General features: G+C 44.8%; 1 long non-coding RNA gene across 1 annotated transcript; it reads left to right on the plus strand.

Annotated features, from left to right (window-relative positions):
- Nucleotides 1-35: 35 nt before the first annotated feature.
- LOC123743148 (uncharacterized) lies at nt 36-23179 on the plus strand. The gene is made up of 4 exons (XR_006769952.1): nt 36-817; nt 9830-9898; nt 19717-19766; nt 20187-23179. It is a non-coding gene; the product is annotated as an uncharacterized lncRNA (long non-coding RNA).
- Nucleotides 23180-24582: the final 1403 nt, after the last annotated feature.

Below are 24582 nucleotides of genomic sequence, written 5' to 3' on the forward strand. Positions count from 1 at the left end.
CTGACAAAGCAGCTGAGGACGGGGGAGAGAGCATGAGGGTCATTTAAAAAAAAAGTGAAATTTGAGAAAAAATTGTGAACATAAAAAAAATAAAAAAAATGTCCATCCCCTCCCCTTCCCTCTCTCCACTTATACACTCCTCTTACCCTCCCCCTAAGATATTCCTTTCAGAACCACCCCTTTTCTCTATTTCTCTCGCTCTGTCCCTCCCTCTCTTGCTCTCTCCTCCATTTCTATCCCACTTGCACACACAGACCAGATGACTGACGCCCTCTTACCCTCCCTCTCTCTCTCACCCTCGTTTTCTCTCTCTCTCCAAGCTCTCTCCGCTACACCACCAATACTTTTTTCCCTGGCTGCGGTGTGTTTGTGCTTTAGTGAGTGTATGGCGAAACCGGTTCTGTGCTGATCCAGCGTGTGCTATCCCATACACAGAGCCAGGAGCAGCGTACCTCTTGCCAACATCCTGCCTCCACTCTGCTGCCTTTTCTGCTTTGATTTCCCACTGTCTGCTTTTCCACCAGACCTTTTCTTTCTTTAACCCTCTGCTCTCTTCCAAGAATGATCTAGGAAAAGGGGAAAGAAATAAGAGAAAGGTGTCTCCCCTGTGTGAAGGGGAGATGAGGAGGCAGAAAAGGAGAGCGAGAGGGGAGAGGACTAGAGAGAAGACTGGGGTTAGGCTGCAACACGAGAGGCAAAGCAACGAGGAGAGGGAGAAAGAAGAGAGCAACAAGGATCGAGGGATGATCGAGGTGGAATCGGGCCGAAAACGCAGGAAAAGGAGGGAAAAATTGCCAGACTCATCCAACATCTGCTGGTATTTTTCTCATCCTTTTGTTATTCACATACTTTCTTTTTAAGTGTGTCTGAAATTATTTGTTTCCTTTATGTTTCTCTAGTTATCGCCCATGGGTTTCTCTTTCCATGTCTTCTAGTGTTTTCAGCGTTGCTTGTCTTTCTTCTTGTTTTTAAAAAGTGTCTCTGTCCATGTGTGTACTTTAGAACCCTTTCCTTCCTCCCGCTCCCATCGGAAGGTTTTCCTCCGTCCTTCCACATTTCTCTCTCGCCCAAATGAAACGCAATGATTGCTTTTGTTTTATTTTAAGTTTTGATACTTTCGCTTGGATTTTCCCATTGAAAGTTCACATAGTTCGAACAAAAACTATGTTGGAAAAGGTGAAACCTGAAATTGGGGCCCAGTAGTGAGGTCGAAAGGGAGGGAAGAAGGGGGAGGGGGGGCCTAATTTTCCTCCGTTTTTTTGGGGTTGTTTTATCTTTGTGTGTATGGGTATGTAAGTGTTTTATTGTCGTAAGCTTCGTTCAATTATTGTATGCATATTTTCTTCACAGTTTGGAGTCATTTTGATGAGTTTGACATAATATTTAACTGGTAAAAAGGCGACATTGTGAAGTGAATGTAGTTCTATTATAGGGGTATCCCCATCGCCGCTCTCTCTCTAACTCGCTCCTCGTTCTCCTCTACTTCCTGTCTGTTTGTGTCCTCAATACATCTGTCTGTTAGTCTGTACATAAACACATCTCTTCTGAATGTGTTTCTCTATTTATCGACTAATACGGCACTCTAGCTTACAGCAATCTCTGTGGGCCTTCTCTGTCCATCCCCACGCTATTGGCTTCCACCCTCGCTTCCATTGTTTGATTTACACAAGTCGGTGTGTCCCTCCGTTCATACTTAATTTCAGAGGCCAGAGTGTGTGCTGTGTGTACATGGATGTGTGTGTTATATTCTCATTCCATCCCAGCTCTTAGCCGCCCTGTACATCTCCATGGAGACCTGCTATGTGCTCTCGGCCCCCTGTAACTCGGCCTATGCGCGGGCGCACAAAGACACCCCCGGACATCGCCCTGCCAGGGTGTAAAATTGGTGAAGGGACGGAGAGGGGGGTACCCCGATTGGGAGTTGTCGGAGGGTGACAGCGGGGATGGACGTGGTCCTGATAGCCATGGCTAAGGGGCTTTGTGTCTGAATGGAGGTTAAGCTGGGGACTTAAGTATGGAGCTCAGGCCTAGACACCCCACCGCTACGAGCCTGCAGGCTTGGTTAATAGTGGGTAGAAGGGCTGAAAAGAAGGCCTGTCTGACTGGCTTTCTGAAAGGCCTGACTGAGATCTCTACTCTATTGTCTTATCAGGTGGACTGAAAGCACGGCGTAACAGTGCTCTCTTGTCCTTCCCCCAGTCTCGCTGAAGGTGATAGTCTATATAGTTTATACCATCATCTCAACACATAAGCAAACTAAGCTTTTATAGTTTAAGGTTTGTGTAAAAACATCTCAGAGTGGATAATCATATGTTTACTGTATTTGCCGTTTTGTATTTTCACCTTGATGAAAAGGCATTGTACACTATAGTAGGGAGCACTTTTTAGAAATTAAAATGTGTTGTTTGCTAGTCCAGAATTGCACATTATCACACTATGACGACATGGTGGATCTACGGTCTCACACCTCATATGACAATAGAAATAAATGATAGAGAGGTCAGTCAGTGCTGCTGGATATATGGCCTGTGATGATGGAATGCCACAGATCAGTTACCAGCCGTTAAATATTTGAACCGGCTCTAGCTTGACGTCAGTTCCTCAGGCTCTCCCAGCCGTCTCAGCGTCAGTGCTGCGGTGGAGGAGGCCACTAATGTGCTTCCCTTTATGACGCATAACTCAGCCAGCACTATCAATTATACAGCTAGTACTTGTCTGACTCTGAGAGGGGGTGGGCTACTAGCAACAGGCTTTAGCGAGTGTATGGCGAAACCGGTTCTGTGCTGATCCAGTGTGTGCTATCCCATACACAGACCCAGGAGCAGCGTACCTCTTGCTACAACAGGCTACTGGGTCCACTATGGAGGGAATGACTGACTGACTGACTGGGGCATAGATAGAAAAAGCAGCATGTGACCATCATGGATGTATTCCCACTCTCAGGGTCCCCCCCCCCCCCCCCGGAATCATTGTTCCAGTTGTGTCAGGATTTGTCTGCCTCAGCTTGACGAGGACACAGACCGCTGAAACAAGGCAGAACCAGACGAGCTGCGAGTTCTGGTTTGATTCATATAGCCTAATGGGGGCTTTTTCATAAATACTGAATTATTTGTGTGTTTTTCTTCATACAGTGCTTCAGTCCTCCAGTGTCTCTGTGTGTCTGTTGACATGGGTAAATTGAGTTACTAGCTCGTATTTCTTTAGAGCACTCGGTAGCACACCTCGTTTTCGTCAATAAAATGGAATCACATTTTTTTTTTTTTTTTGATGTGTCCATACTGTGTATTGTACTAACACTTAAGTCCAAGTTGTATTTGAGCACATTGATGTATAGGAGCTTTGACATCAATTTGCGCACAGAAATCAGCACGTATAAAAGACTCAAGAGTGAGAGGTGTATGTGTGTGTGGGGGGTGTCACACACAGGGTTCCAGTACGTTCTTGTCTGGGTTGGTTTAGGTTAGTTAATGGGTTAGTTAATAACCGGTATTTTAGACTTAGGCTGGGAAATACTTTACGTATATCAGGGTATATACAGTAGCAGAGAGAGGAAAAGGTATTATGATAAGTCAGGTATTATGTATCCAGACTGTATTACATTTTTATGGAACTAGAAAGCCTCTTTAACTACTCTTCATACCTCTTCTGAAGTATTTATGCGATTGTGTTCAGTAATTGATGTTCTAATACCTTAAAAAAATGTGTTTTACCTTGAATTACACACATCACTTCAAATTACATCATTGTCATTGTTCGGACACAATATTACCTTCTCTCGGAGTCTCTCTCTTCGTGGACAACCCCTCGTAATGCTATGGGTGTACGAATGGCTACATTCTTGTGGTACTGTACATTTTTGTGAAGATTGTATAGTGTAGTTTTGTCCTGTGTGTGTACTGTAGATTGAGGCGGTGGTAGTGGAGGTGGTGTGGGGGTTAAACTGTACAGGCAGGAGGAATGTGTTTCGAGTCGGCAGTGAGAATTCCTCAGTTCTGCATTAGTAGGTCACAGCTTTGCCTCTTACCTCGGCAAACTCTCTGCTCTCTCTTCTACCTCTCCACCATGTCTGTCTCTCTCCTCCCCCACCCGCCCTCCCTCACTCTCTCTCTCTCTCTCTGCTCTCTCTTCTCCCTCTCCACCATGTCTGTCTCTCTCCTCCCCCACCCACCTTTCCTCCCTCCCTCCCTCTCTCTCTCTCTCTCTCTCTCTCTCTCTCTCTCTCTCTCTCTCTCTCTCTCTCTCTCTCTCCTGATCCTTCTCAGTCTCACCATGTTTCCTCCCCCTCCATCCCTCTTTCTTTCTTACTTTCTTTCTTTCTCTCTGTTCCCTTCTCTAGTTCTGATCCTAATCCTCTCCCCCTTCTCCTTCTCTCACAGACATCTAAGGCCCGAGGTGTTGGGGGTGGGTTGAAAGGGAAGCGAGACGGGGAGACTGTGTGTGTGCTGGTGCGCATGCGTGTGTTATATAAATCTAGCAGTACAGCTCTCACTCCTGCTTTCAGTGCTTCTAGTCCTCTATGATTAATTGAGCTGGGATCCTGAGGAATGGGCATTGTCTATGTCACCAGATTCGACCTGTTCTTATCATCTAGCGTACATGACATCTTCCTCACATGTCCCGCTGGACTATCATGGTCAGACACCACTGATTCAGCTCCCACTAACATTGATATGCATATTGCTGGTCGTCACATGCCAGCATACCTTCCTGCTGAGGCAAAAATTCCAGAACTATCTCGGGTCCTTCACAAGACTGTCTAACAGACTAGGGGAGCTCCCAGAGATGCTGGCTGTGAAGCAAACACAGAACATTATTAAGATAGCACACAGAAACATATACAACCATAAACATGGCATACACAGGCAGCGGCCGATACTGTCTATCAGATAACTCATGGTGTATAGCGTTGGTGTGACTGTGAGTCAGGTCTGCTGGCTGGCTGTCTGGCTGCCATATTGACACGGCTCACAAGCCTTCACAGTCTACCCCTGTTTTCTGCTCAGCTATGCTCTGCTCTGCAGTACCATCAGTGGCGCTAGCCGGCCGTATTTACAGAACAACACCCTTTGGTGCTATGGGCCCTGGTGCCAGACGAAGAGAGAAGGAGGGGAGGTGAAGAGGCAGAGAAAGGGAGGAGGGGAGCTAGGGTGGAGAGGAGGAAGGAAGGAGGGAAGGCGAAGAGGCAGAGGAAGGGAAAGAATGGTGTCAGAAGCACAGGCTGGTAATGCTGCTCAGTTGGTAGAGCATGGTGCTTGCAATGCCAGGATAGTGGGTTCCATTCCCATAGGGGACCAGTATGGAGAAAAAAAAGTAAATGTAAGCACTCACTACTGTGTCTCTGGATATCTCCATAGCTCAGACATGTCTTATAGTGACTGGCTGGACTGCCATGGCCGCTGGGCCGTTTCTGAGTTCTAACTCCCAGTTCCCACCGTCACGGCTGCACAACCCCCAATTTAAAAGACTGTTGTGATACCCCCTGTACAATATTGTGACAAAGCAAACCAACCTTGTAGTAATTGATTGTGAATAGTGAAGTAAAGCCTCCTGAGTGTGTCTGGGCGGTTGGTTGTGGTGGCAGGGGGGCTATAGGAGTGTCTGTGGGGGTCAGGGCTGGGAGATGAAAGGAGAGGCTGTGGTTGGTCGCTTCATGCTTCAGAGGTTCCTCAGAGAAAAGGAGAGGTCAGGAAATGACCCCAAACACCAGGCGCATTGTTCAAGTTCAAGGTAAAGTTGAATGCCACTTTTCATTCCGTCTATGCAGCTGCCCTCCTCCGGCTGTGGGCTTTTTTGTAAAAGTGGTATTAATTGGGAGGTAATGTTGCTGTTGGGTCAAATCAGACGTTTGTGTTATGATAGCATAAGTGAGAAGCAATTAGGTCAATATTAATTGCAATTACACGTTTTACTATTTAAAATTGTGTGAGGGCTTGACCATGTAGCGTTTGGATGGCTACTTGGCTCAAAGAAGCAATCAGATAATTCAATTTGAAAAGTGTTTGGAGGTAAGTCAAAAATGGTCAGCATTTTCCTTTTCAGAATAGCTATGGGAATAGATTTATTTCCAGAGATTTGATTGGAAATCTGGCCCAACAAACATCGATGTGAGGTCGTCTGATTGAGAAAACACAACTCTTACTTCTGCCAAACTGCTGTAAGATCACAGTCCCAGATTTAGCTTTTTGTGTGTATGGGAGCGTGTGTAATTTGTGTGTGTTTGTCTATCTGTGTGTTTACCCACAGAGAAAGGGGATTACATGTATTTAATAGAGGATGAGTTTTGGGAGGGGTGTTTGAAGGGGGCAGGCCCGGCCCTCCCTCCACGAGGGCTGACCCGTGCTCAGCTGTAGTGTGTCTATCCGTGCCCTCCCAAACCTCCCAGACCCCAGACAATGGGTCAGATGTCAGGCTGGGAAATACAACACTTCCCCTTCCCCTCCGCTCCTCTACTTCCTCCTTCCCCCTCTTCTCTCTTCTCTCTGTTGTGTCTGGTGGCTTGTCAGGAGCTGTTAATTAACCCTTCACAGGGAACTTCCCGTCCGGCCCACCTTCCAAAAATATAACATGTAATGTCTTAACCTCTCTATTTAGCAATTGGATATTTTGTCTTTCAGGATACTTATTGCATTGTCTAGGCCGGTTCAAGATGAATATACTATAGGAGGATAAATCACCAAAGAACAGGAATGTATAGACATGGTTCCCCCCTAAATTCCGCACACTGTTTATGTTTGTGGTAAGGCCCTTGCTTTTTAAGGCTGTAATTTATGGTTTTGTACTCTCCGACTCTGTGCACACGTGCGCACGCACACATACTGTTCACACATGCACACACACACACACACACACACACACACACACACACACACACACACACACACACACACACACACACACACACACACACACACACACACACATATACTGAGGCACATAATTCTGGGTCTGAGCCACCCCTTTAACAGAAAGTCAATAACAATACAGGAATGATTAATCAGGCCCTCTATTCCCCTCCTCCACTCTCCCTCTATCCCTCCCTCTCGCTCCCTCACTTCTCTCAACCCCACTTTCACCCTTTCTCAGCTAACTATTGATCTGAATGCATTTGCCTGCCATTTATCGCTCTAAACTCCCCCCTAAACTCCCCCCTACACTCCCCTCTAAACTCCCCCACTGCCACTGCAATGAGCATCCAGGCACAAAGACCCTCTCACACAGGAGAGTCTGACACACATAGACACACACACATACTCCATACGTCAATTTGTGTGTTAAATCGTGTTAATTGCATTTGATGTAAAATGCTGTATTTTGTTGCCCATTTACTGGTCCAACTAAAGCAGCATGTTCATATAGGATGTTTACACAGCCACACATATGCACAGATTGCTGAGGGAAAGTGTGAGGGGAGTAGTCAGACAGTCCAGTAGTCAGAAAGCGGCTGTATATTAATAGTATAACATAATATATGCCATTTAGCAGACGCTTTTATCCAAAGCGATTTACAGCCATGCATGCATACATTTTACGTATTAAGAGGGTTAAGGTTAACTTCTGCAGTGTGGTGAACACTCATCACCTTTCTATGTAAAACACACTAAGCTTTATACCTGAGTAACTACCTATGTAATTACCATTTTCCAGACTTGTAAGTCTACAGTTATACATTACAACCTAATTCAGAAATCAGTTGTATTAAATAAGACGTTTGGTAGAATGGACACTGATTTATAAAGCTTTACAATGTTTCGGGGATGCAGGTGCACTCTAAGCCTCTATGCAGGCATGTGTGAGTGCGTGTGTGTGTGTTTCGCCTCAACCTTTGTAAACCTGTGGCGGGATTGAAAAAGGTTTGACTGACAGCTCCTTTGACCCTCCCCCCTCATCCCCTAACCATTCTAGATGGTGGCAGTCAGGTTGCCATGACACCAGACTGTTTTGTCTGCCCTTTGACCTCCCGAAGGGGTGCTGTGGTCAATCAGGCATTACATTTGAGTGGCGAATGGAAGGGGGAAAGAGGCAAGGGGCGAGGAGTCGAAGGAGGGGGGCAGATGGGCGCATTTCCTCTCTAAAATCGAGGTACAAAAGGTTCCTCTATACATCCGCTGTGTACACAGACATGGAGATGGAGAGCCGTGGAGGGGGGAGGGAGGGAGGCATACTGAGACAAAGACACATGTGCACACAGACATGAAAGCTCACTCGCTCTTTCTTTCTCTCTCTCTCTCTCTCTCTCTCTCTCTCTCTCTCTCTCTCTCTCTCTCTCTCTCTCTCTCTCTCTGCCTCTCTCTCTCTGCCTCTCTCTCTCTCTCTCTCTCTCTCTCTCTCTCTCTCTCAGGGAGGAGGGTAAGTGAACTAGGCTGTGTGTCCCAGGGGGTGGAGGGGGTTATTATAGTCATTGTGCAGACTCCCGGCCCGGCCAGCTGAAACCGTTTGGCTGCTGTGCTGTTTGAAGTTATATTTATCAAGCACAAGCAGGAGGCTCAGCTTATACACTGAGATCTGTGTCTTCTAATTATTGAGAAGGGAGAAGAAAGGACACGTGTTTGTTTAGATGGTAAAGTGAGGCTTATTTTAGATATTAGGGATTGGACATGTGTGCAGATGTGTGCCCAGATGCTTTCTGAAAGATCAAAGAGGGAGAGGAGGTGTGAGACAGATTATATTTCAACACACTACGTTTCTGATACTTCAAATACCATGAAAAGTCTGTTTTTTAATGCCTATATATTTGACAAAAACGACCCATGTCATTCACATATTGGTACTTTCATATATGCATATGATTGTCAAAAATCTTCAAGTGGCCAATTAAATCTGTATAGCCTGTACAAAATATTGCCATTTTGCATTGTGCTGAATTACCCAGTTATTAAGTAAATCAACCTGGCTAAATTGTAGAAATGCATTAATGAAAGCACTTGAACTGAATGAGACAGGCACTCTAGATGCTGAATGTGAATTTGAGTGAAATTCTGCATGTGACATTTATTCTGATTCATTTACATTCTATCTATAGTGCTGTATTTATGACCTCCTTGTACAGATCATACAGTGTAGCGTAGATAGATGATTGTTCATTTCATTATTTTTCCTGTTTATTTACTGTAGATGGTGATAATTGATTGTGTAATTTAATCATTTTAATTGCAGCTGTGTTTGCCTGCTTTTGATTTCCCTCGTTAGCAACGACCTTTTTCTGACCCATAGAAAATCGGGCATGGAACGTTTCTCTGCTATGAGCACATATACTGGTGTCAAAATATTGACATTGACTATTGAAAGTGCACATCACCACCATGGCCCGAATCTGTGTACGTTTAAAAATTGGTCCTCAAATATGGCACGTTGGTTTAACATGCCATGTCAGATGCTGAGACAAAGAAAGCCTGTCAGAGCTCAGGAAGTTAGAGGAAGCTACTTCCCAGTGGTAAATTCCTATTTCATATTTCCATTTCAATCATAATACTCATGTATACTGTAGTGTGTCGTACTGAACCATGTGTCTATCTATCTTCTGAAGCTGAGCAGTTAGAATTGACAGTGACATTTAAAATGTCACACTTCAAAACACTGGCAGTGGTATTTGAATGTGTGCATACGTTAAGTAGCTGTGCAATTACTTTCTTGACACTTGGATCAAATTGAAGCTGTTATAATTCATATGTTGACTTATAATCTGTTGTCTGGAAATATCTACCTCATATATAAATATCTCACTCATCGATCATATGACTGGAAAACAACACTGTGTTTTTCCACAGCAGCTATAGTGCTGCACCTCTACAGTACGTCTCTCTCTAAGCCCTTGTGACTCTTTGCGTTTCAGTGTGGGGACCGGACCCATCACCTGACTGCCCTCTCCTGTCTTCCTGGTCTTCAGCAGAACAGCCATGAGGTAATATCCTCTCCTCCTCTCTACCTCCATCCATTCATCCATCCATCATTCCATCCCTCACTCCCTGCACCCTGGGTATGGGTAGTCATCATCCCTTCTAACACCCATCAGTCTATGGTTTTAGAGCTCCTGTTTCTCAATCTGTTTTATCTTCTGTTTTCTGTCTGACAGACAGCTGTCTTGCTGCCTCTATAGAAAAGCTCTACTATCCCATCTGCTTAATGGAGAACCAGGTCTCTTCACCTCCCTGTTTCTGTCATGATTCATGCCCATTGTGCAGTGGTGACTACAGTTTGCTTGTGAGACTCCTGGTTTCTATGGTTTTTACCATAGCTGTATATAGTTCATGTACAACAAATAGACTCCTGGATTCTATGTTTTTTTACTATTGCTGTATATAGTCCATGTACAACAAATAGACTCCTGGTTTCTATGGTTTTTACTATAGTTGTATATAGTCCATGTACAACAAATAGTGTCCTGGTTTCTATGGTTTTTACCATAGCTGTATATATGTTAGCCGGTAGTGTCCAGTGCAGTGTAGTGTGTATGTTAGCCTGTAGTGTCCAGTGCAGTGTAGTGTGTATGTTAGCCTGTAGTGTCCAGTGCAGTGTAGTGTGTATGTTAGCCTGTAGTGTCCAGTGCAGTGTAGTGTGTATGTTAGCCTGTAGTGTACAGTGTGCAGTGTAGTGTGTATGTTAGCCTGTAGTGTCCAGTGCAGTGTAGTGTGTATGTTAGCCTGTAGTGTCCAGTGCAGTGTAGTGTGTATGTTAGCCTGTAGTGTCCAGTGCAGTGTAGTGTGTATGTTAGCCTGTAGTGTACAGTGTGCAGTGTAGTGTGTATGTTAGCCTGTAGTGTACAGTGCAGTGTAATGTGTATGAATGCTGTTACCCATGGCTGTCCACTAAAACCCTACAAACCTCCAGCCTCTGAAGCACACTTTGTGTAAATGTCAGAAATTACATTTCCACATCACGTAATGTAATGCACCCCGACTGGGAGGGGCCACGGGCACGCCTGGCACACCAGCCTGGCCTGGGCAGAGATTGACAGCTGTGCCCTAGCAACCATTGGTTTGGCGTATTGCCAAGCCGCCAGGGGTTTCCAGGGAAGAGGTTCCCATGGCAACGCTCATTTTGCCACTTTGGTTGGTGTACTTACAAGGTTGGCGTTGGGCAGATTAATGTGTGTTACAGCAACACGGCTATCAGCTGGAAAATCAAATGCTTATTCCAGCAGATTGGAGCTCTGCACGGCACGGCATGGCATTACCATGCCGCTTTTAAATGACATAGCTAAATTAGTCCCATCTGATGGTCTTTTACGCAATAATCAAGGAGTGGCATTAGTGGCTTTTAATTAATTAATTATTTACTGTATAAAGTCTAACACGGATGTTTGAATTTCAACCCTCTTCCAGTAATGTATCCATTCATTAAACGTCATGGAAATAGTACAAGCTGTGAAAAATATTTTAGAGATTGATTTCCAGCAGACTAGACACTGTCCAGTAGCCTGTCTTCACTTCATCAACTGTTTTTTACAGTCTCTCCATCCGCCTGCACTAGCTGCTGCATTCACCACAAAATGTCTCTCCCATTCACACATCCTCTGGATGCACTGAAGGATCGCTACGATGATCAGAGGGTTTTGAAGTGAATGGTTGAATTGGGAGATGGAAACTGACAAAGTACTGGACGTAATACGTGGTATAGCTCTGTGAGGGTTGAGGAGTCCATTGCTGGCAGAATGTAGGCTACGACAACCTTCTAGGGGCACACACCTGCCCCAGCACAGACACTTAAAGTTGGCCAGCTCTCTTGGGGGAATTGCCTCAGGCCCCTAGACACACAGACAGACCTGCTGAGGAAAGAGAGAGAGAGAGAGACGATGAGAGAGACGACGAGAGAAAGTGAGAGCGGGATAGCCGATAATGGCACAGCCACGCTGCATTCCTGCGTGATTTGACTGTGAAAAAGATTGCAGGCGGGGAACCGAGCGGAGGAAGAGAAGGGGGAAGAGGAAGGAGGTGGGTACGTAGAGAGAGGGTGACAAATAGGATAAGAGGCGGGAAACGAGGAGTGACGAGGGCGGGCGAGGAGAAAAAGGTCAGCTGAGTGGAGAGAGGGAGGGGCAGGGAGGTGAGCACTTTGGGACAGGAGAGGAACGAGAGAGGGTGATGGTGGAAAGGAGAAGGGGAGAGAAGCAGACATGGTGGGATTAGGAATTTGAGCACAGTCCAAAAGGGAGGGAGGGGTGTGAAGAAGAAGAGGACGGAGGGGGAAGAGAGAAATTCCACCTGGCAACGTTTGAATGGTTCCGCTGGCATAGCCATGGTAACCCTGGCATCATCTGATTGGCTGAGGGAGTGTTCTGAGGCTGGGTGTGTCTGGGTCTATCTCGCTCTCTCCGTTCACACACCAGCCTCATCCACGGATAGCTAGCTATAGTTTGAAGAAAGGTCTGCAGAAAGATAGGCGGGGAAAAACACGGTCACTGATCTTTATTTGTTTCCTTCTTGCTAATGTCATCTTAACAACTTTCGGCTGGCAGGATGATAACCCTCGCAACAGCTTTCCCAAACTCCACACGCCACACAAACACAGACAGACTGCTTTTCAAAGGCAGAGAGAGAGACACAAGCAATCTGTTGCAGAGCTACAGTCGCATAGCTACAATCTCACAGCTTCACTTCATGGCTTCAGCTGGGCACCTGGAGGGATTTGAACCTATATCCACAAGGCTGACGATATGCGTCAGTATTAATTGCACAAGTAGTACCGTTCACAAACTGTGGGAAAGCAGGCCGTCATGGCACAAACACACAGTGTGACTTTGTCATTGCAGGCCTATTCATTTTAGTGCAGGTCACTGTGCTCTCCATTCAACCTTTACAGCAGAAATCCATTTAGCTAAATGAGTCAACTCATTTGGTTAAAACCCTTCAGGGTAGAGGCTCCTGATAAACACAGAGGAACAATGACAAGAATCGTCTCAAAGACATTTCTGATTTTGGATTTGCAGAAGTAAGCACTTTAAAATGTATCAAATGTTCAATAACTACATCAACTATAATTTTGCCTAAAGCTATTGTGACAACAGCACACAGAAATGATGCAGGACAGCTATTTTTGACTGTGGTATTTCATGACATTTCATTAATGTGTTTATATCATAACTATCAGAAGAGGATATGCAGCCACATTGTGTATAATGACAGTAAGAGATAATGCATTTAAAACCATTATGGGGTCAGAATAGATATTTCAGGAAGTGGGTTAGGTAAGCACTGTGTTATGAGCCTAGCGTGATGCTTGTTAGAGTGCTGCTGAGAGGGAGTGGAGCTGAGAGAAAGAGGGGACAAAGCAAGGTCAGTCGCCACAAGAGGGCAACAGTGCCCCAGAAATGATTGCAGTGGTGGTTGGTTGTTGCAGTTGTGCACAGTTTTCTCCTGGCATTTATAATAACGATGTGTGTGTTTGTGTTTTCTGTAAAATGATATGTCCAAACTCCCCTAGTATGTATTGTATGCTATCATCATCACCAAAGACATGTCAATTAACAGACAGATTCTATTTTGACCATTTAGACAAACAGACAGACCCACAGATGAGACAGACAAGACAGACAGAAAAGACCGACAGACAAACCAGAGAGACAGACAGAGGACAGACCAGACAGACACCTGGCCGGCTGGTGAAGACGTGGCAGAGGGAGTGCTACTACAGAGTGTGCTGCGGTGTGAGGTAGTTGGTTGTATGGTTTCACATAATAAACAGCCCGGAGATAACTGTACAACCTTCTAGCTTTCCCCGCGGTGTCACCACAACCTACAGTAAGCACCCCTGGAGTCACACCACCAAGCCAACACTGTGGTAAGTATAGGACTGTCAGAGAAAGTACATGACACAACACAGAGAGGCTAGTTAGGTCACACACAGGACAACACAGAGGCTAGTTTAGGTCACTAACAAGACAACACAGAGGCTAGATAGGTCACTAACAAGACAACACAGAGGCTAGTTTAGGTCACTAACAAGACAACACAGAGGCTAGTTTAGGTCACTAACAAGACAACACAGAGGCTAGTTTAGGTCACACACAAGACAACACAGAGGCTAGTTTAGGTCACACACAGGACAACACAGAGGCTAGTTTAGGTCACACACAGGACAACACAGAGGCTAGTTTAGGTCACACACAGGACAACACAGAGGCTAGTTTAGGTCACTAACAAGACAACACAGAGGCTAGTTTAGGTCACACACAGGACAACACAGAGGCTAGTTTAGGTCACACACAAGACAACACAGAGGCTAGTTTAGGTCACACACAGGACAACACAGAGGCTAGTTTAGGTCACACAAGACAATATTTGCAACATTTGAAGAACAGACAATGTAAGTGAACTGTGCATGGAGGACATTTTTCATTATGTGATCCACAAGCTTTTTTTTCTGTCGCAGAAGGTTGAGTTGAGTTGGATTCAATTGAATGCAAGAGCTGCCTCCTGTCTCCTGCTTCCACTAGTATCATTCAGATCAGTCTATTTTAACAGCATGTGTCTAGTACCTACAGTACAGCATCAGCGAACTCCATGTCCAGGCACCAGGGAGTTAAGGGAAAAGGGTCAGTTGTACAGCTGAATGCATTCAACTGAAATGTGTCTTTCTCATTTAACCCAACCCCTTTGAATCAAGGCACTACAGCCCTGTGTTATTACATATCACTACTCTGGGTCAGTAAGTTGTACTATGTACTGTACACTGCACAGTGCACTTATTGTAGACTACCTTTCCTTGAAGGCCAAAATACTGTCCCAGAGCTCTCTCTCTATAGGTGCTTCTTAAAGTCCTTAACTAAACCTTCAGATCCAATATCATACTGTATCATACTCCACACGATAACACACCTCTTTACTGCATTCCCTCTTTCCTGCAGCCATTTGACTGGATTCTGCTGGCTAAAACTAGTACAAGCGGTCATTTTCAGTCGTTACCAGACTGTCATTGTTCTGCAACCTTTGCTCTGTGTTCTGTGGTTCTGATCGATGATACCCAGAATGTGTCCGCTCGTCTGTAATAGTAGAGAATTCACTAATGCCTGCCATCCTGCACAGTGGTAACATTATTCTAGTCTCTCCTCTCCCTCCTTTACTTTCATACAGGGTAACAATATCATTTAACATCCCAATAACTAATCATTCTAGCTATGTAACTGGGTGTCATGCACCCACATTCATTCTGTGTAACATGATCCATGTCTATGGCTCTCTCGTCTGTGTTCTTGTCTCTCATATCACTCCAGAACATGTACTCTTTGTGTTCCGTTTTCCTGAGGTTTGCAGTCACAGTCAGAGAAATATATCAGTTGCTTGCGAACAGCCAACCCCTCACCACCCTCCCAGAAGCCCCCCTCCTCTCCTGCTGCATCCCCCCTTCACGCTAACGCAACCAACCTCCCCCTCCCTCCCCCCTGCCTCCTCTCGTCCCCCCAGTGTGTCTGGGCTAGTAGCTAAGACAACAGGCATCCGCATTGCGTTGTGGCTCCTCTCCTCTCCTGGAAGGGACAAAAGGGGGCATATATCAGAATTCTGCTGATTCGACGCTGTTGTGGCGCTGTTCTTTATCATACCCACAACGCCTTTCTCCTGCTGCCATCCCAGACAGATGCACCTTTGTCAAATGCCTGACGTGTCGAGCGCGGAAGGTTGCGTTTTCTCCCTCTCTCTCCTTCTGTGTTCTTGTCTTTGTAATTGTTGTATCCTCTGTCTTTTTAATGAGGACAGGGAGCTGCCATTTCTCTCTCTGTCTCTGTATCTCCATCATTGTGGCAGAGAGAGATCTGGATATCACTGATTGGATCAGTGGGTATTTTATCCACATGGCTGATCAGAGCTCATTGGTAGTCTGGGTAGATAATGCAGCTTCCCTACATACATGCGCACACACACACACACATGCACGCACACACACTCACACATGCACACACACACACATACACACACACACACACAGACACACACACAGCCAGCTGTACAGGCATCTATGTGATCCAAACATATACAGTGCAACATGCTAGTTAGAACAGCCCAGACTTGAGAGGGGGTGATGGACCGACTCAGACCAATGACGTCACATCTTCTGGAACACTCTTTGTGCTGTCTGACAGTGGAGTGATGCGGTGCAGAGCAGAGCCGCCGGCAGATGCACCTGTCTAGGACAGCATATCTGTGTGTGTCTGTGTCTCTCTGTCTCAAAGCCCTAGCACCACGAGTGGCTCTTGCTTTTTAAGTGCAAATGTCTCAGAGATAGCTTCCAGCCTGGCTCAGAAACAGATACAGGAAGGTATGCTGGCACTCACTCTGCCAGGCGAGCAGCTGTGAGCTTATAAATTTATGTTCTCCCTTTATATTCATTCTAACCTACTTTCAGAAAAAGATTGCACCGGATTTGTCTGTCTTGTAATGATGGTGTCGTTGGTAATGATGGTGTCGTTGGTAATGATGGTGTCGTTGGTGTTGATGTTAATGATGGTGTCGTGGTAATGATGGTGTCGTTGGTAATGATGGTGTGGTTGGTAATGATGGTGTCGTTGGTAATGATGGCGTCGTTGGTAATGATGTTGTCGTTGGTAATGATGGTGTTGATGGTAATGATGGTGTCGTTGGTAATGATGGTGTGGTTGGTAATGATGGTGTGGTTGGTAATGATGGTGTGGTTGGTAATGATGGTGTGATTGGTAATGATGGTGTCGATGGTGTTGATGGTGTCGTTGGTGTTGATGGTAATGATGGTGTCGTGGTAATGATGGTGTCGTTGGTAATGATGGTGTCGTTGGTAATGATGGTGTGGTTGGTAATGATGGTGTGGTTGGTAATGATGGTGTTGATGGTGTCGTTGGTAATGATGGCGTCGTTGGTAATGATGTTGTCGTTGGTAATGATGGTGTCGATGGTAATGATGGTGTCATGGTAATGATGGTGTCGTTGGTAATGATGGTGTGGTTGGTAATGATGGTGAGGTTGGTAATGATGGTGAGGTTGGTAATGATGGTGTTGATGGTAATGATGGTGTCGTGGTAATGATGGTGTGGTTGGTAATGATGGTGTGGTTGGTAATAATGGTGTGATTGGTAATGATGGTGTTGATGGTGTCGTTGGTAATGATGGTGTCGTTGGTAATGATGGTGTCGTTGGTAATGATGGTGTCGTTGGTAATGATGGTGTCGTTGGTAATGATGGTGTCGTGGTAATGATGGTGTAGATGGTGTTGATGGTGTCGTTGGTAATGATGGTGTGGTTGGTAATGATGGTATGGTTGGTAATGATGGTGTTGATGGTGTCGTTGGTAATGATGGTGTCGTTGGTAATGATGGTGTGGTTGGTAATGATGGTGTGTTTGGTAATGATGGTGTGGTTGGTAATGATGGTGTTGATGGTGTCGTTGGTAATGATGGCGTCGTTGGTAATGATGTTGTCGTTGGTAATGATGGTGTCGATGGTAATGATGGTGTCGTGGTAATGATGGTGTCGTTGGTAATGATGGTGTGGTTGGTAATGATGGTGTGGTTGGTAATGATGGTGTGATTGCTAATGATGGTGTGATTGGTAATGATGGTGTTGATGGTAATGATGGTGTCGTGGTAATGATGGTGTGGTTGGTAATAATGGTGTGATTGGTAATGATGGTGTTGATGGTGTCGTTGGTAATGATGGTGTCGTTGGTAATGATGGTGTCGTTGGTAATGATGGTGTCGTGGTAATGATGGTGTAGATGGTGTTGATGGTGTCGTTGGTAATGATGGTGTGGTTGGTAATGATGGTGTTGATGGTGTCGTTGGTAATAATGGTGTGATTGGTAATGATGGTGTTGATGGTGTCGTTGGTAATGATGGTGTCGTTGGTAATGATGGTGTCGTGGTAATGATGGTGTAGATGGTGTTGATGGTGTCGTTGGTAATGATGGTGTGGTTGGTAATGATGGTGTTGATGGTGTCGTTGGTAATGATGGTGTCGTTGGTAATGATGGTGTCGTTGGTGTCGTTGGTAATGATGGTGTGGTTGGTAATGATGGTGTGGTTGGTAATGATGGTGTTGATGGTGTCGTTGGTAATGATGGCGTCGTTGGTAATGATGGTGTTGATGGTAATGATGGTGTCGTGGTAATGATGGTGTCGTTGGTAATGATGGTGTGGTTGGTAATGATGGTGTGATTGGTAATGATGGTGTTGATGGTGTCGTTGGTAATGATGGTGTCGTTGGTGTCGTTGGTAATGATGGTGTGGTTGGTAATGATGGTGTTGATGGTGTCGTTGGTAATGATGGTGTCGTTGGTAATGATGGTGTCGTTGGTGTGGTTGGTAATGATGGTGTGGTTGGTAATGATGGTGTTGATGGTGTTGTTGGTAATGATGGCGTCGTTGGTAATGATGGCGTCGTTGGTAATGATGGCGTCGTTGGTAATGATGGCGTCGTTGGTAATGATGGTGTCGTTGGTAATGATGGTGTGGTTGGTAATGATGGTGTGATTGGTAATGATGGTGTTGATGGTGTCGTTGGTAATGATGGTGTCATTGGTGTCGTTGGTAATGATGGTGTGGTTGGTAATGATGGTGTTGATGGTGTTGTTGGTAATGATGGCGTCGTTGGTAATGATGGCGTCGTTGGTAATGATGTTGTCGTTGGTAATGATGGTGCTGGTTTTGGTGTGTTTTGTGGAGTAATCCATTTGGCTGCTGTTGAGTTCTCTGCTTAATAAGGTCTCATGTTATATCAGAATGACGAGAGGTTCCTCTGAAGATCTGTATTAAAAGCCTGGTTGAATGATACAGAGGATCAGTCTGATGAATGATCTCCCCATGTAGGACTCTTTGACGTCTGATAGGATCTCCTTTGTCTGTTGACGTCTGTTGTTTTCCTGGTCAATATGCCTCCGCTCCTCAACCGCCACCTGCTGGCTGCTAAATCAAGATTACAGATCGCTATTATCGTTAGACCATAGTTTATAGGCTAAAGACAAATCTTGCCCAAGGAGAATGCACTCACAGTCGCTCCCTCCAAGACTATACACACACAGCAAGCATACTGTACATGCACACACACACACACACACACACACACACACACACACACACACACACACACACACACACACACTCTCACACACACACCCATACGGAAGCAAGCACTCATGCACACACACACACGATTTAGACGCTCCCATGCCCTGAAAGACTTGTGCACATCGGTGATAGTCTTTACAGTGTAACAAGGTTAGAGCACTTTATGACCAATCACGATGCTTACACATCAAACATTCCCCTCAGGGGCCCTGTGATTATGTTATACAATAAACACATATGTACAAATGAGGTAACAAGATGTTCTCTCTGAGGACCTGAGAGCAACACAGATATCCCAGCAGACTGCCATGAGCCTGGCATCTGCCTTTGGTTCTTACCAGCCGTTAATGCTAGTTTCAATGGGAATAATGGCTGTATTGTAGTAGTCTACATGTTTTACTCCGTTATTGATTTGGTCCTCCTATCTGGGCGGGTTATTTGGTGTTTTCTCTGTCATTCAAGCTGCCATTTATTGTACTGTAAAGCAATTAATGGCTGGGTGATTGGTGTAAAACCTGGAAGGCAGTGGTGATATCAGGATCGCAGGTTCATGTGCTCTCCTTTGGCTTGGTGCACCTTCTCTTCTCACCCTGTTTGAAATTCTGACCCTCCCCCTCCATTCCCTCTGCTTCCTAGCCTCTCTGACACCCTCTAAGCTCCCCCTGTCTAACACACACATTTCTCCTCATTCCCAGACACACACACCAGCACAGAGCCCACAGACTGCAAAGAGGGGGCTGGGTGGGTAAGTGAGAGAGAGAGTGAGAGAGAGAGTGAGAGAGAGAGTGAGAGAGAGAGAGAGAGAGAGAGAGAGAGAGAGAGAGAGAGAGAGAGAGAAGGGAGAGAGAGAGAGAGAGAGAGAGAGAGAGAGAGAGAGAGAGAGAGAGAGAGAGAGAGAGAGAGAGAGAGAGAGAGAGAGAGAGAGAGAGAGGATTGGGGGCAAGGCATGTAGAAGTGGGAGGGATGCTCAGAGCAGAGAGAGGAGACTGGAGAATGAGACCATGAAAGCAAGAAGGAGGGGGAAAGTGAGAAGACAGACTGTGTGTGTGTAAGACAGTGTGTGTTTTTTTTTTTGGGGGGGGGGCGCATATGCATGCAAACATATATAAGTTTATGTGTGTGTGTGTTTTAGCGTATATGTGTGTTTGTGTTCCCGGTGACACAGATTGATGGAGGGAGAAGACAGAGGCTGAGCTGACTGTGGCGGTGGGGGAGGTAGGTAGAGAGTAGAGCATGCAGAATAATAGAATCAATACTATTGTCTGTAACATACCTGCCGTTGGGCTTTCAGTCTGGCCCCAGTAGCCAGTCAGTCATCAGACCCAGCCGCCGTAGAGCAAAGACAGAGAACGAGAGGGGGGGACAAAGAGAGAGAAAAGGATGGGAAATGCAGGCATTGCCGCCTTCTTTTTTATTTGCCTCAAATGATGGTGAATGAAGATGGAGTGTTGAAAAAGGCTAAGTTTGATTCCTTTGTGTTTTTTAAACCTTTGTGTTTCGTTTAGTGCCTCTGCCGCCAAGATGCACTGGAACTTTGGATAGAGGAAGATACCGTCCTTTTGTGTCCCTGTGTGTGTGTGTGTGTGTGTGTGTGTGTGTGTGTGTGTGTGTGTGTGTGTGTGTGTGTGTGTGTGTGTGTGTGTGTGTGTGTGTGTGTTTAATCAACAACTGAACCATCAGAGGACACATGCTGAGGGAGACATGTTGTCCACATGTCTGTGTTGTTGTAGCTGCTACTCTATGTGCTGCTACTCTATGTGCTCATCTTGTTTCTCCTCTAGATTCCCACATTATTGCTTTAGTCAATCTGTCTCTGCTTTTCTGCGTTTCAAATTTTATGATATTTCATTTAGAATGATGAAAGGGGATTGGGAACTCGTTTGAGTTGGTGGACATGTTGATGTGGTTTATCAGTATATGGCTTATATCTGCACCTGCGTGCACACCATATGTGTGTTCAAAAGCAGAATTTAGTTTGAGATTGCAGTATTGCGGTAAAAATGATATTTACAGATCCAACTGAAGTCTATTATTAATATAGACTTGTAACTTGAACCGCAGATAAATCCATAATTCATTAGTGTGTGAAGTTGTGGTACATGTCTTCAAATGGCTCTTCTTTCCTTTCTGTAAAGACTCACCCCGTTTCACATTATTCACATTCATCAACATCTATTTATTTGTGACAGCTAAACAGACACGGCCAAAACTTTATTCTTTATTTAACTCATTGATTGTACTTTTCTCATTATTTGAAGTTATTGTCACAAAGAGAATTTACCTGTGTTAGAGAGTAAGTCAGTGTGTCAGTCAGACTGTCTACCAATAGGTGGCACTGCTTTGCCAAATTTTCTCTCACAGAACTTTTGCTCTTGGCACTATAGTAGGATATATTGGACACAATGTACTTAAGTAGTTATTCAAACAAATAAACATGTTTGAGCGAAGTGAATGTACAGTAGCATGTTCTTATTTCATAGTGTTTGACTGTCCCTTAAAATTACGGAATTTCATTCCCTCACTCCGCAGGTAGAGTCGGACATTTTGGAAAATTGCATCCTGTGACATCTTGCTAAGATGGATCCGAAGGCTTCTTTCTTCACCCTTCCACATCTTCCTTGAACCCTACACAACCATCATGTCCTGTGTCCCCATCTCACCCAGTGAGTGAGAGCACAGCTCCTGTCCTTCATTTGAACCACTGTCAGATTAACAAAGGCAACATCTACCTGTAATTGCTAGTGAAGACAGGGAGACAGTGGCTCAACCAGTAGGAGTTAGAAGAGAGAAAAGGGAGAATTGCTCTTTAAGTTCTCGTAAGCAGATGTAGCCATTCTTGGCCAGTAGCTGGTTGCCCCTGCAACATAGAGTTGTTAAATTGCAGAGCAGTCCCACACAATCAGGCTGGAGATTGTCAAGTGTTACATAGTGGTATCTTAAGTGTAGAGGAATTATACTGACTGGGACTATTTTATTCTGATTGACACAGCTCAGTGGACTGCCTAGGAGGTCCGTAGAGGAAAACGTCTCTAAAGAGCTATTAGAGAAATGATTCTGAGCCGAGGTTATTAAGAGAGTATATTACATATTAACAGAATATATTAGGTATGAATACACATGTATATCTAGAAGGTATGTATTATATTGTATGTTATACCACAGCACTGTTGAATACGTGTTTCTGATTGGTGAGAATGGACATTAACAAGTTGTTATACAGAAAGTCTGGAATGTATATTCATTATATTACATGTTTCATATTGATCAGATTTGCTGCGTTTCTGCAGCAAACCCACACAGGAGCCGGCCGGTTGCCGCAGAAATGAAAATGTCAGACGAGGTCATAGCTTTGTGTCGTCGGTGCGACTATGCGGTTCTTTTTTCTTTAGTAAAAAGGCGTTTCATCCATCAGACCATGTTTGCTAATGTGAAACGCCTGTGGAACTACTTTTCCCAGCATGCCCCTCTGTCCCTGAGACCCTTAACCTGTGAGGTCATAGTAGGTCACAGGTGAGGTCCTCGGGAACAGGGCTGCATTCATGTTCATCATTGTGGAGCAAAAGAAAAGAGAAGAGTCGCTGTGGAAGATGACTTACTGTTTTTATACGTCAATGAACTCCTTGCTATTTCCCATAGACTGTTCAAGTATAAAGAATGCAATGTATAGTGTTTAAACTGGTGTTTCCTTTTAAAGTGATCATAGTTAGAGTTGCTTCCACACATCTGAATACAAAACTAAATCCCAGACTTTAACACCATGGTTGGATGTCCCATGTCTTTGTATCTGATAATGGTACACACAGCCCTATCCATTCTGCAGGACTCTACTGAATGTTGTGGTACTTATGTACTTGTCTGAAGTGTGATTCCCTCTTAACAACGAATACCTGTGGAAGAGGATGTCTGTCTGTACTCTCCAACTGCAGGAGTGACCTCAGGGGGCCCACCCTATTGGCTGGCTTTGTGTTCTAACCCATAATGGGAGCCAATCAGAAGACATCCAAGGGTGGTGACCCCATCAAAGTTATCATCTTCGAAGACAGCTAATGATCCATGTGAAATAAAGTATTTATACACTATTACTGTATTTTGTTACTGTATTTTTTTACTGTATAAATTGTATGTCTTAATTCGTAAATAAAGACAGAGAATTGTAAACGGTGTGACAGTCTGTGTGAACGTGTCAAGAGGAGCATGCTATGAGCTATGTCTGGCAGATCTGCATGTGAGAGACTCCAGAGGTGTAAAACCCCCCTGTATATATTGTTATTTTTTACTGCTGCTCTTTAATTACTTGTTACTTTTATCTCTTATTCTTTTCCATATTTTCTTTAACTGCACTGTCGGTTAGGGGCTCGTAAGTAAGCATTTCACTCACCTGTTGTATTCGGTGCATGTGACTAATACAATTTGATTTGATTTGACATGCTATCATCTAATTGAAGACAATGTTGATGTGGCTGCTGACACTGAAGCACTAACTACAGCTGCAAGGCCATTAGCAAACATTTAACATATCCCGGACTATCATTTTGGTAATGTACAAACATGCAGTCATCCAGAAATATCATCCTGCTGACCTCCCTATCACACACTAGATATTAATGGAGAGGATTTCAATCCTTAAATGTAAATAAACAGAAGTGAATGAACATTTAGCTGTACTGCATGAAGTGTCAATTTATCAAAGTGCCCTTGTTGGCTACACACACAAAACTAGGCACACACACACACAGTCTTGTACAGCTAACCTTGTGGGGACACACAATTCAGTCCCATTCAAAATCCTATTTTCCCTAACCCCTAAGCCGTACTCTTACCCTTAACCTAAACTTAACCCCAAAACCTAACCCTAAAACTAACCCTAGCTCCTAACCCTAACCCTGAATGTAATTCTAACCCTAACACTAATTCTAATCTTAACCCTAAACCCCCTAGAAATAGCATTTGAACTCAAGGGGACAAACACAACGTCCCCAATTGGTCACACACACTCTCTCTCTCTCTCTCTCTCTCTCTCTCTCTCTCTCTCTCTCTCTCTCTCTCTCTCTCTCTCTCACACACACACACTTGCCTTCTTTCTCTTTTGCCTTCTCTCTCTCTCTCTCTCTCACACACACACACACAGGCACACACATGTATTTGTGGCCCTCCCTCCCCAGCTGGGAAGCCAGGGAAGCTGCCTGACTGGTTGTCTGACTCTGGCAGTCCTGGAGCAGACTCTTGGCCAATATTGGTTAGCTTGTCTGTGTGGAGACAGATGAGTGCTTTAGTACCCAGCTCACCATGCCACTGGAAATATATTAACTTGGTGTATTAGGCACCTTGTCTGGTTACCATGGAGACACAGAGAGAGAGAGAGAGATTGGGAGAGCTGGGGTTGTGGGGGAGGGGTAGGGGATATGGGATGTGATGAGGCAGTGGGCTTGATTGGTAGTCCCTCTCTTCTCCTTTCTCTCTATAGTTTTCTCGTGATCTCTCTTTTTCTCTCTCTCCATGACTTTAACCTTTTTTTCAATATCTCTCTTTCTCTCTCATTAATTAGGGATTGGCACTTTTTT

Source organism: Salmo salar, chromosome ssa05, assembly GCF_905237065.1.
Source record: "Salmo salar chromosome ssa05, Ssal_v3.1, whole genome shotgun sequence".
In the NCBI taxonomy this organism is placed as follows: domain Eukaryota; kingdom Metazoa; phylum Chordata; class Actinopteri; order Salmoniformes; family Salmonidae; genus Salmo; species Salmo salar.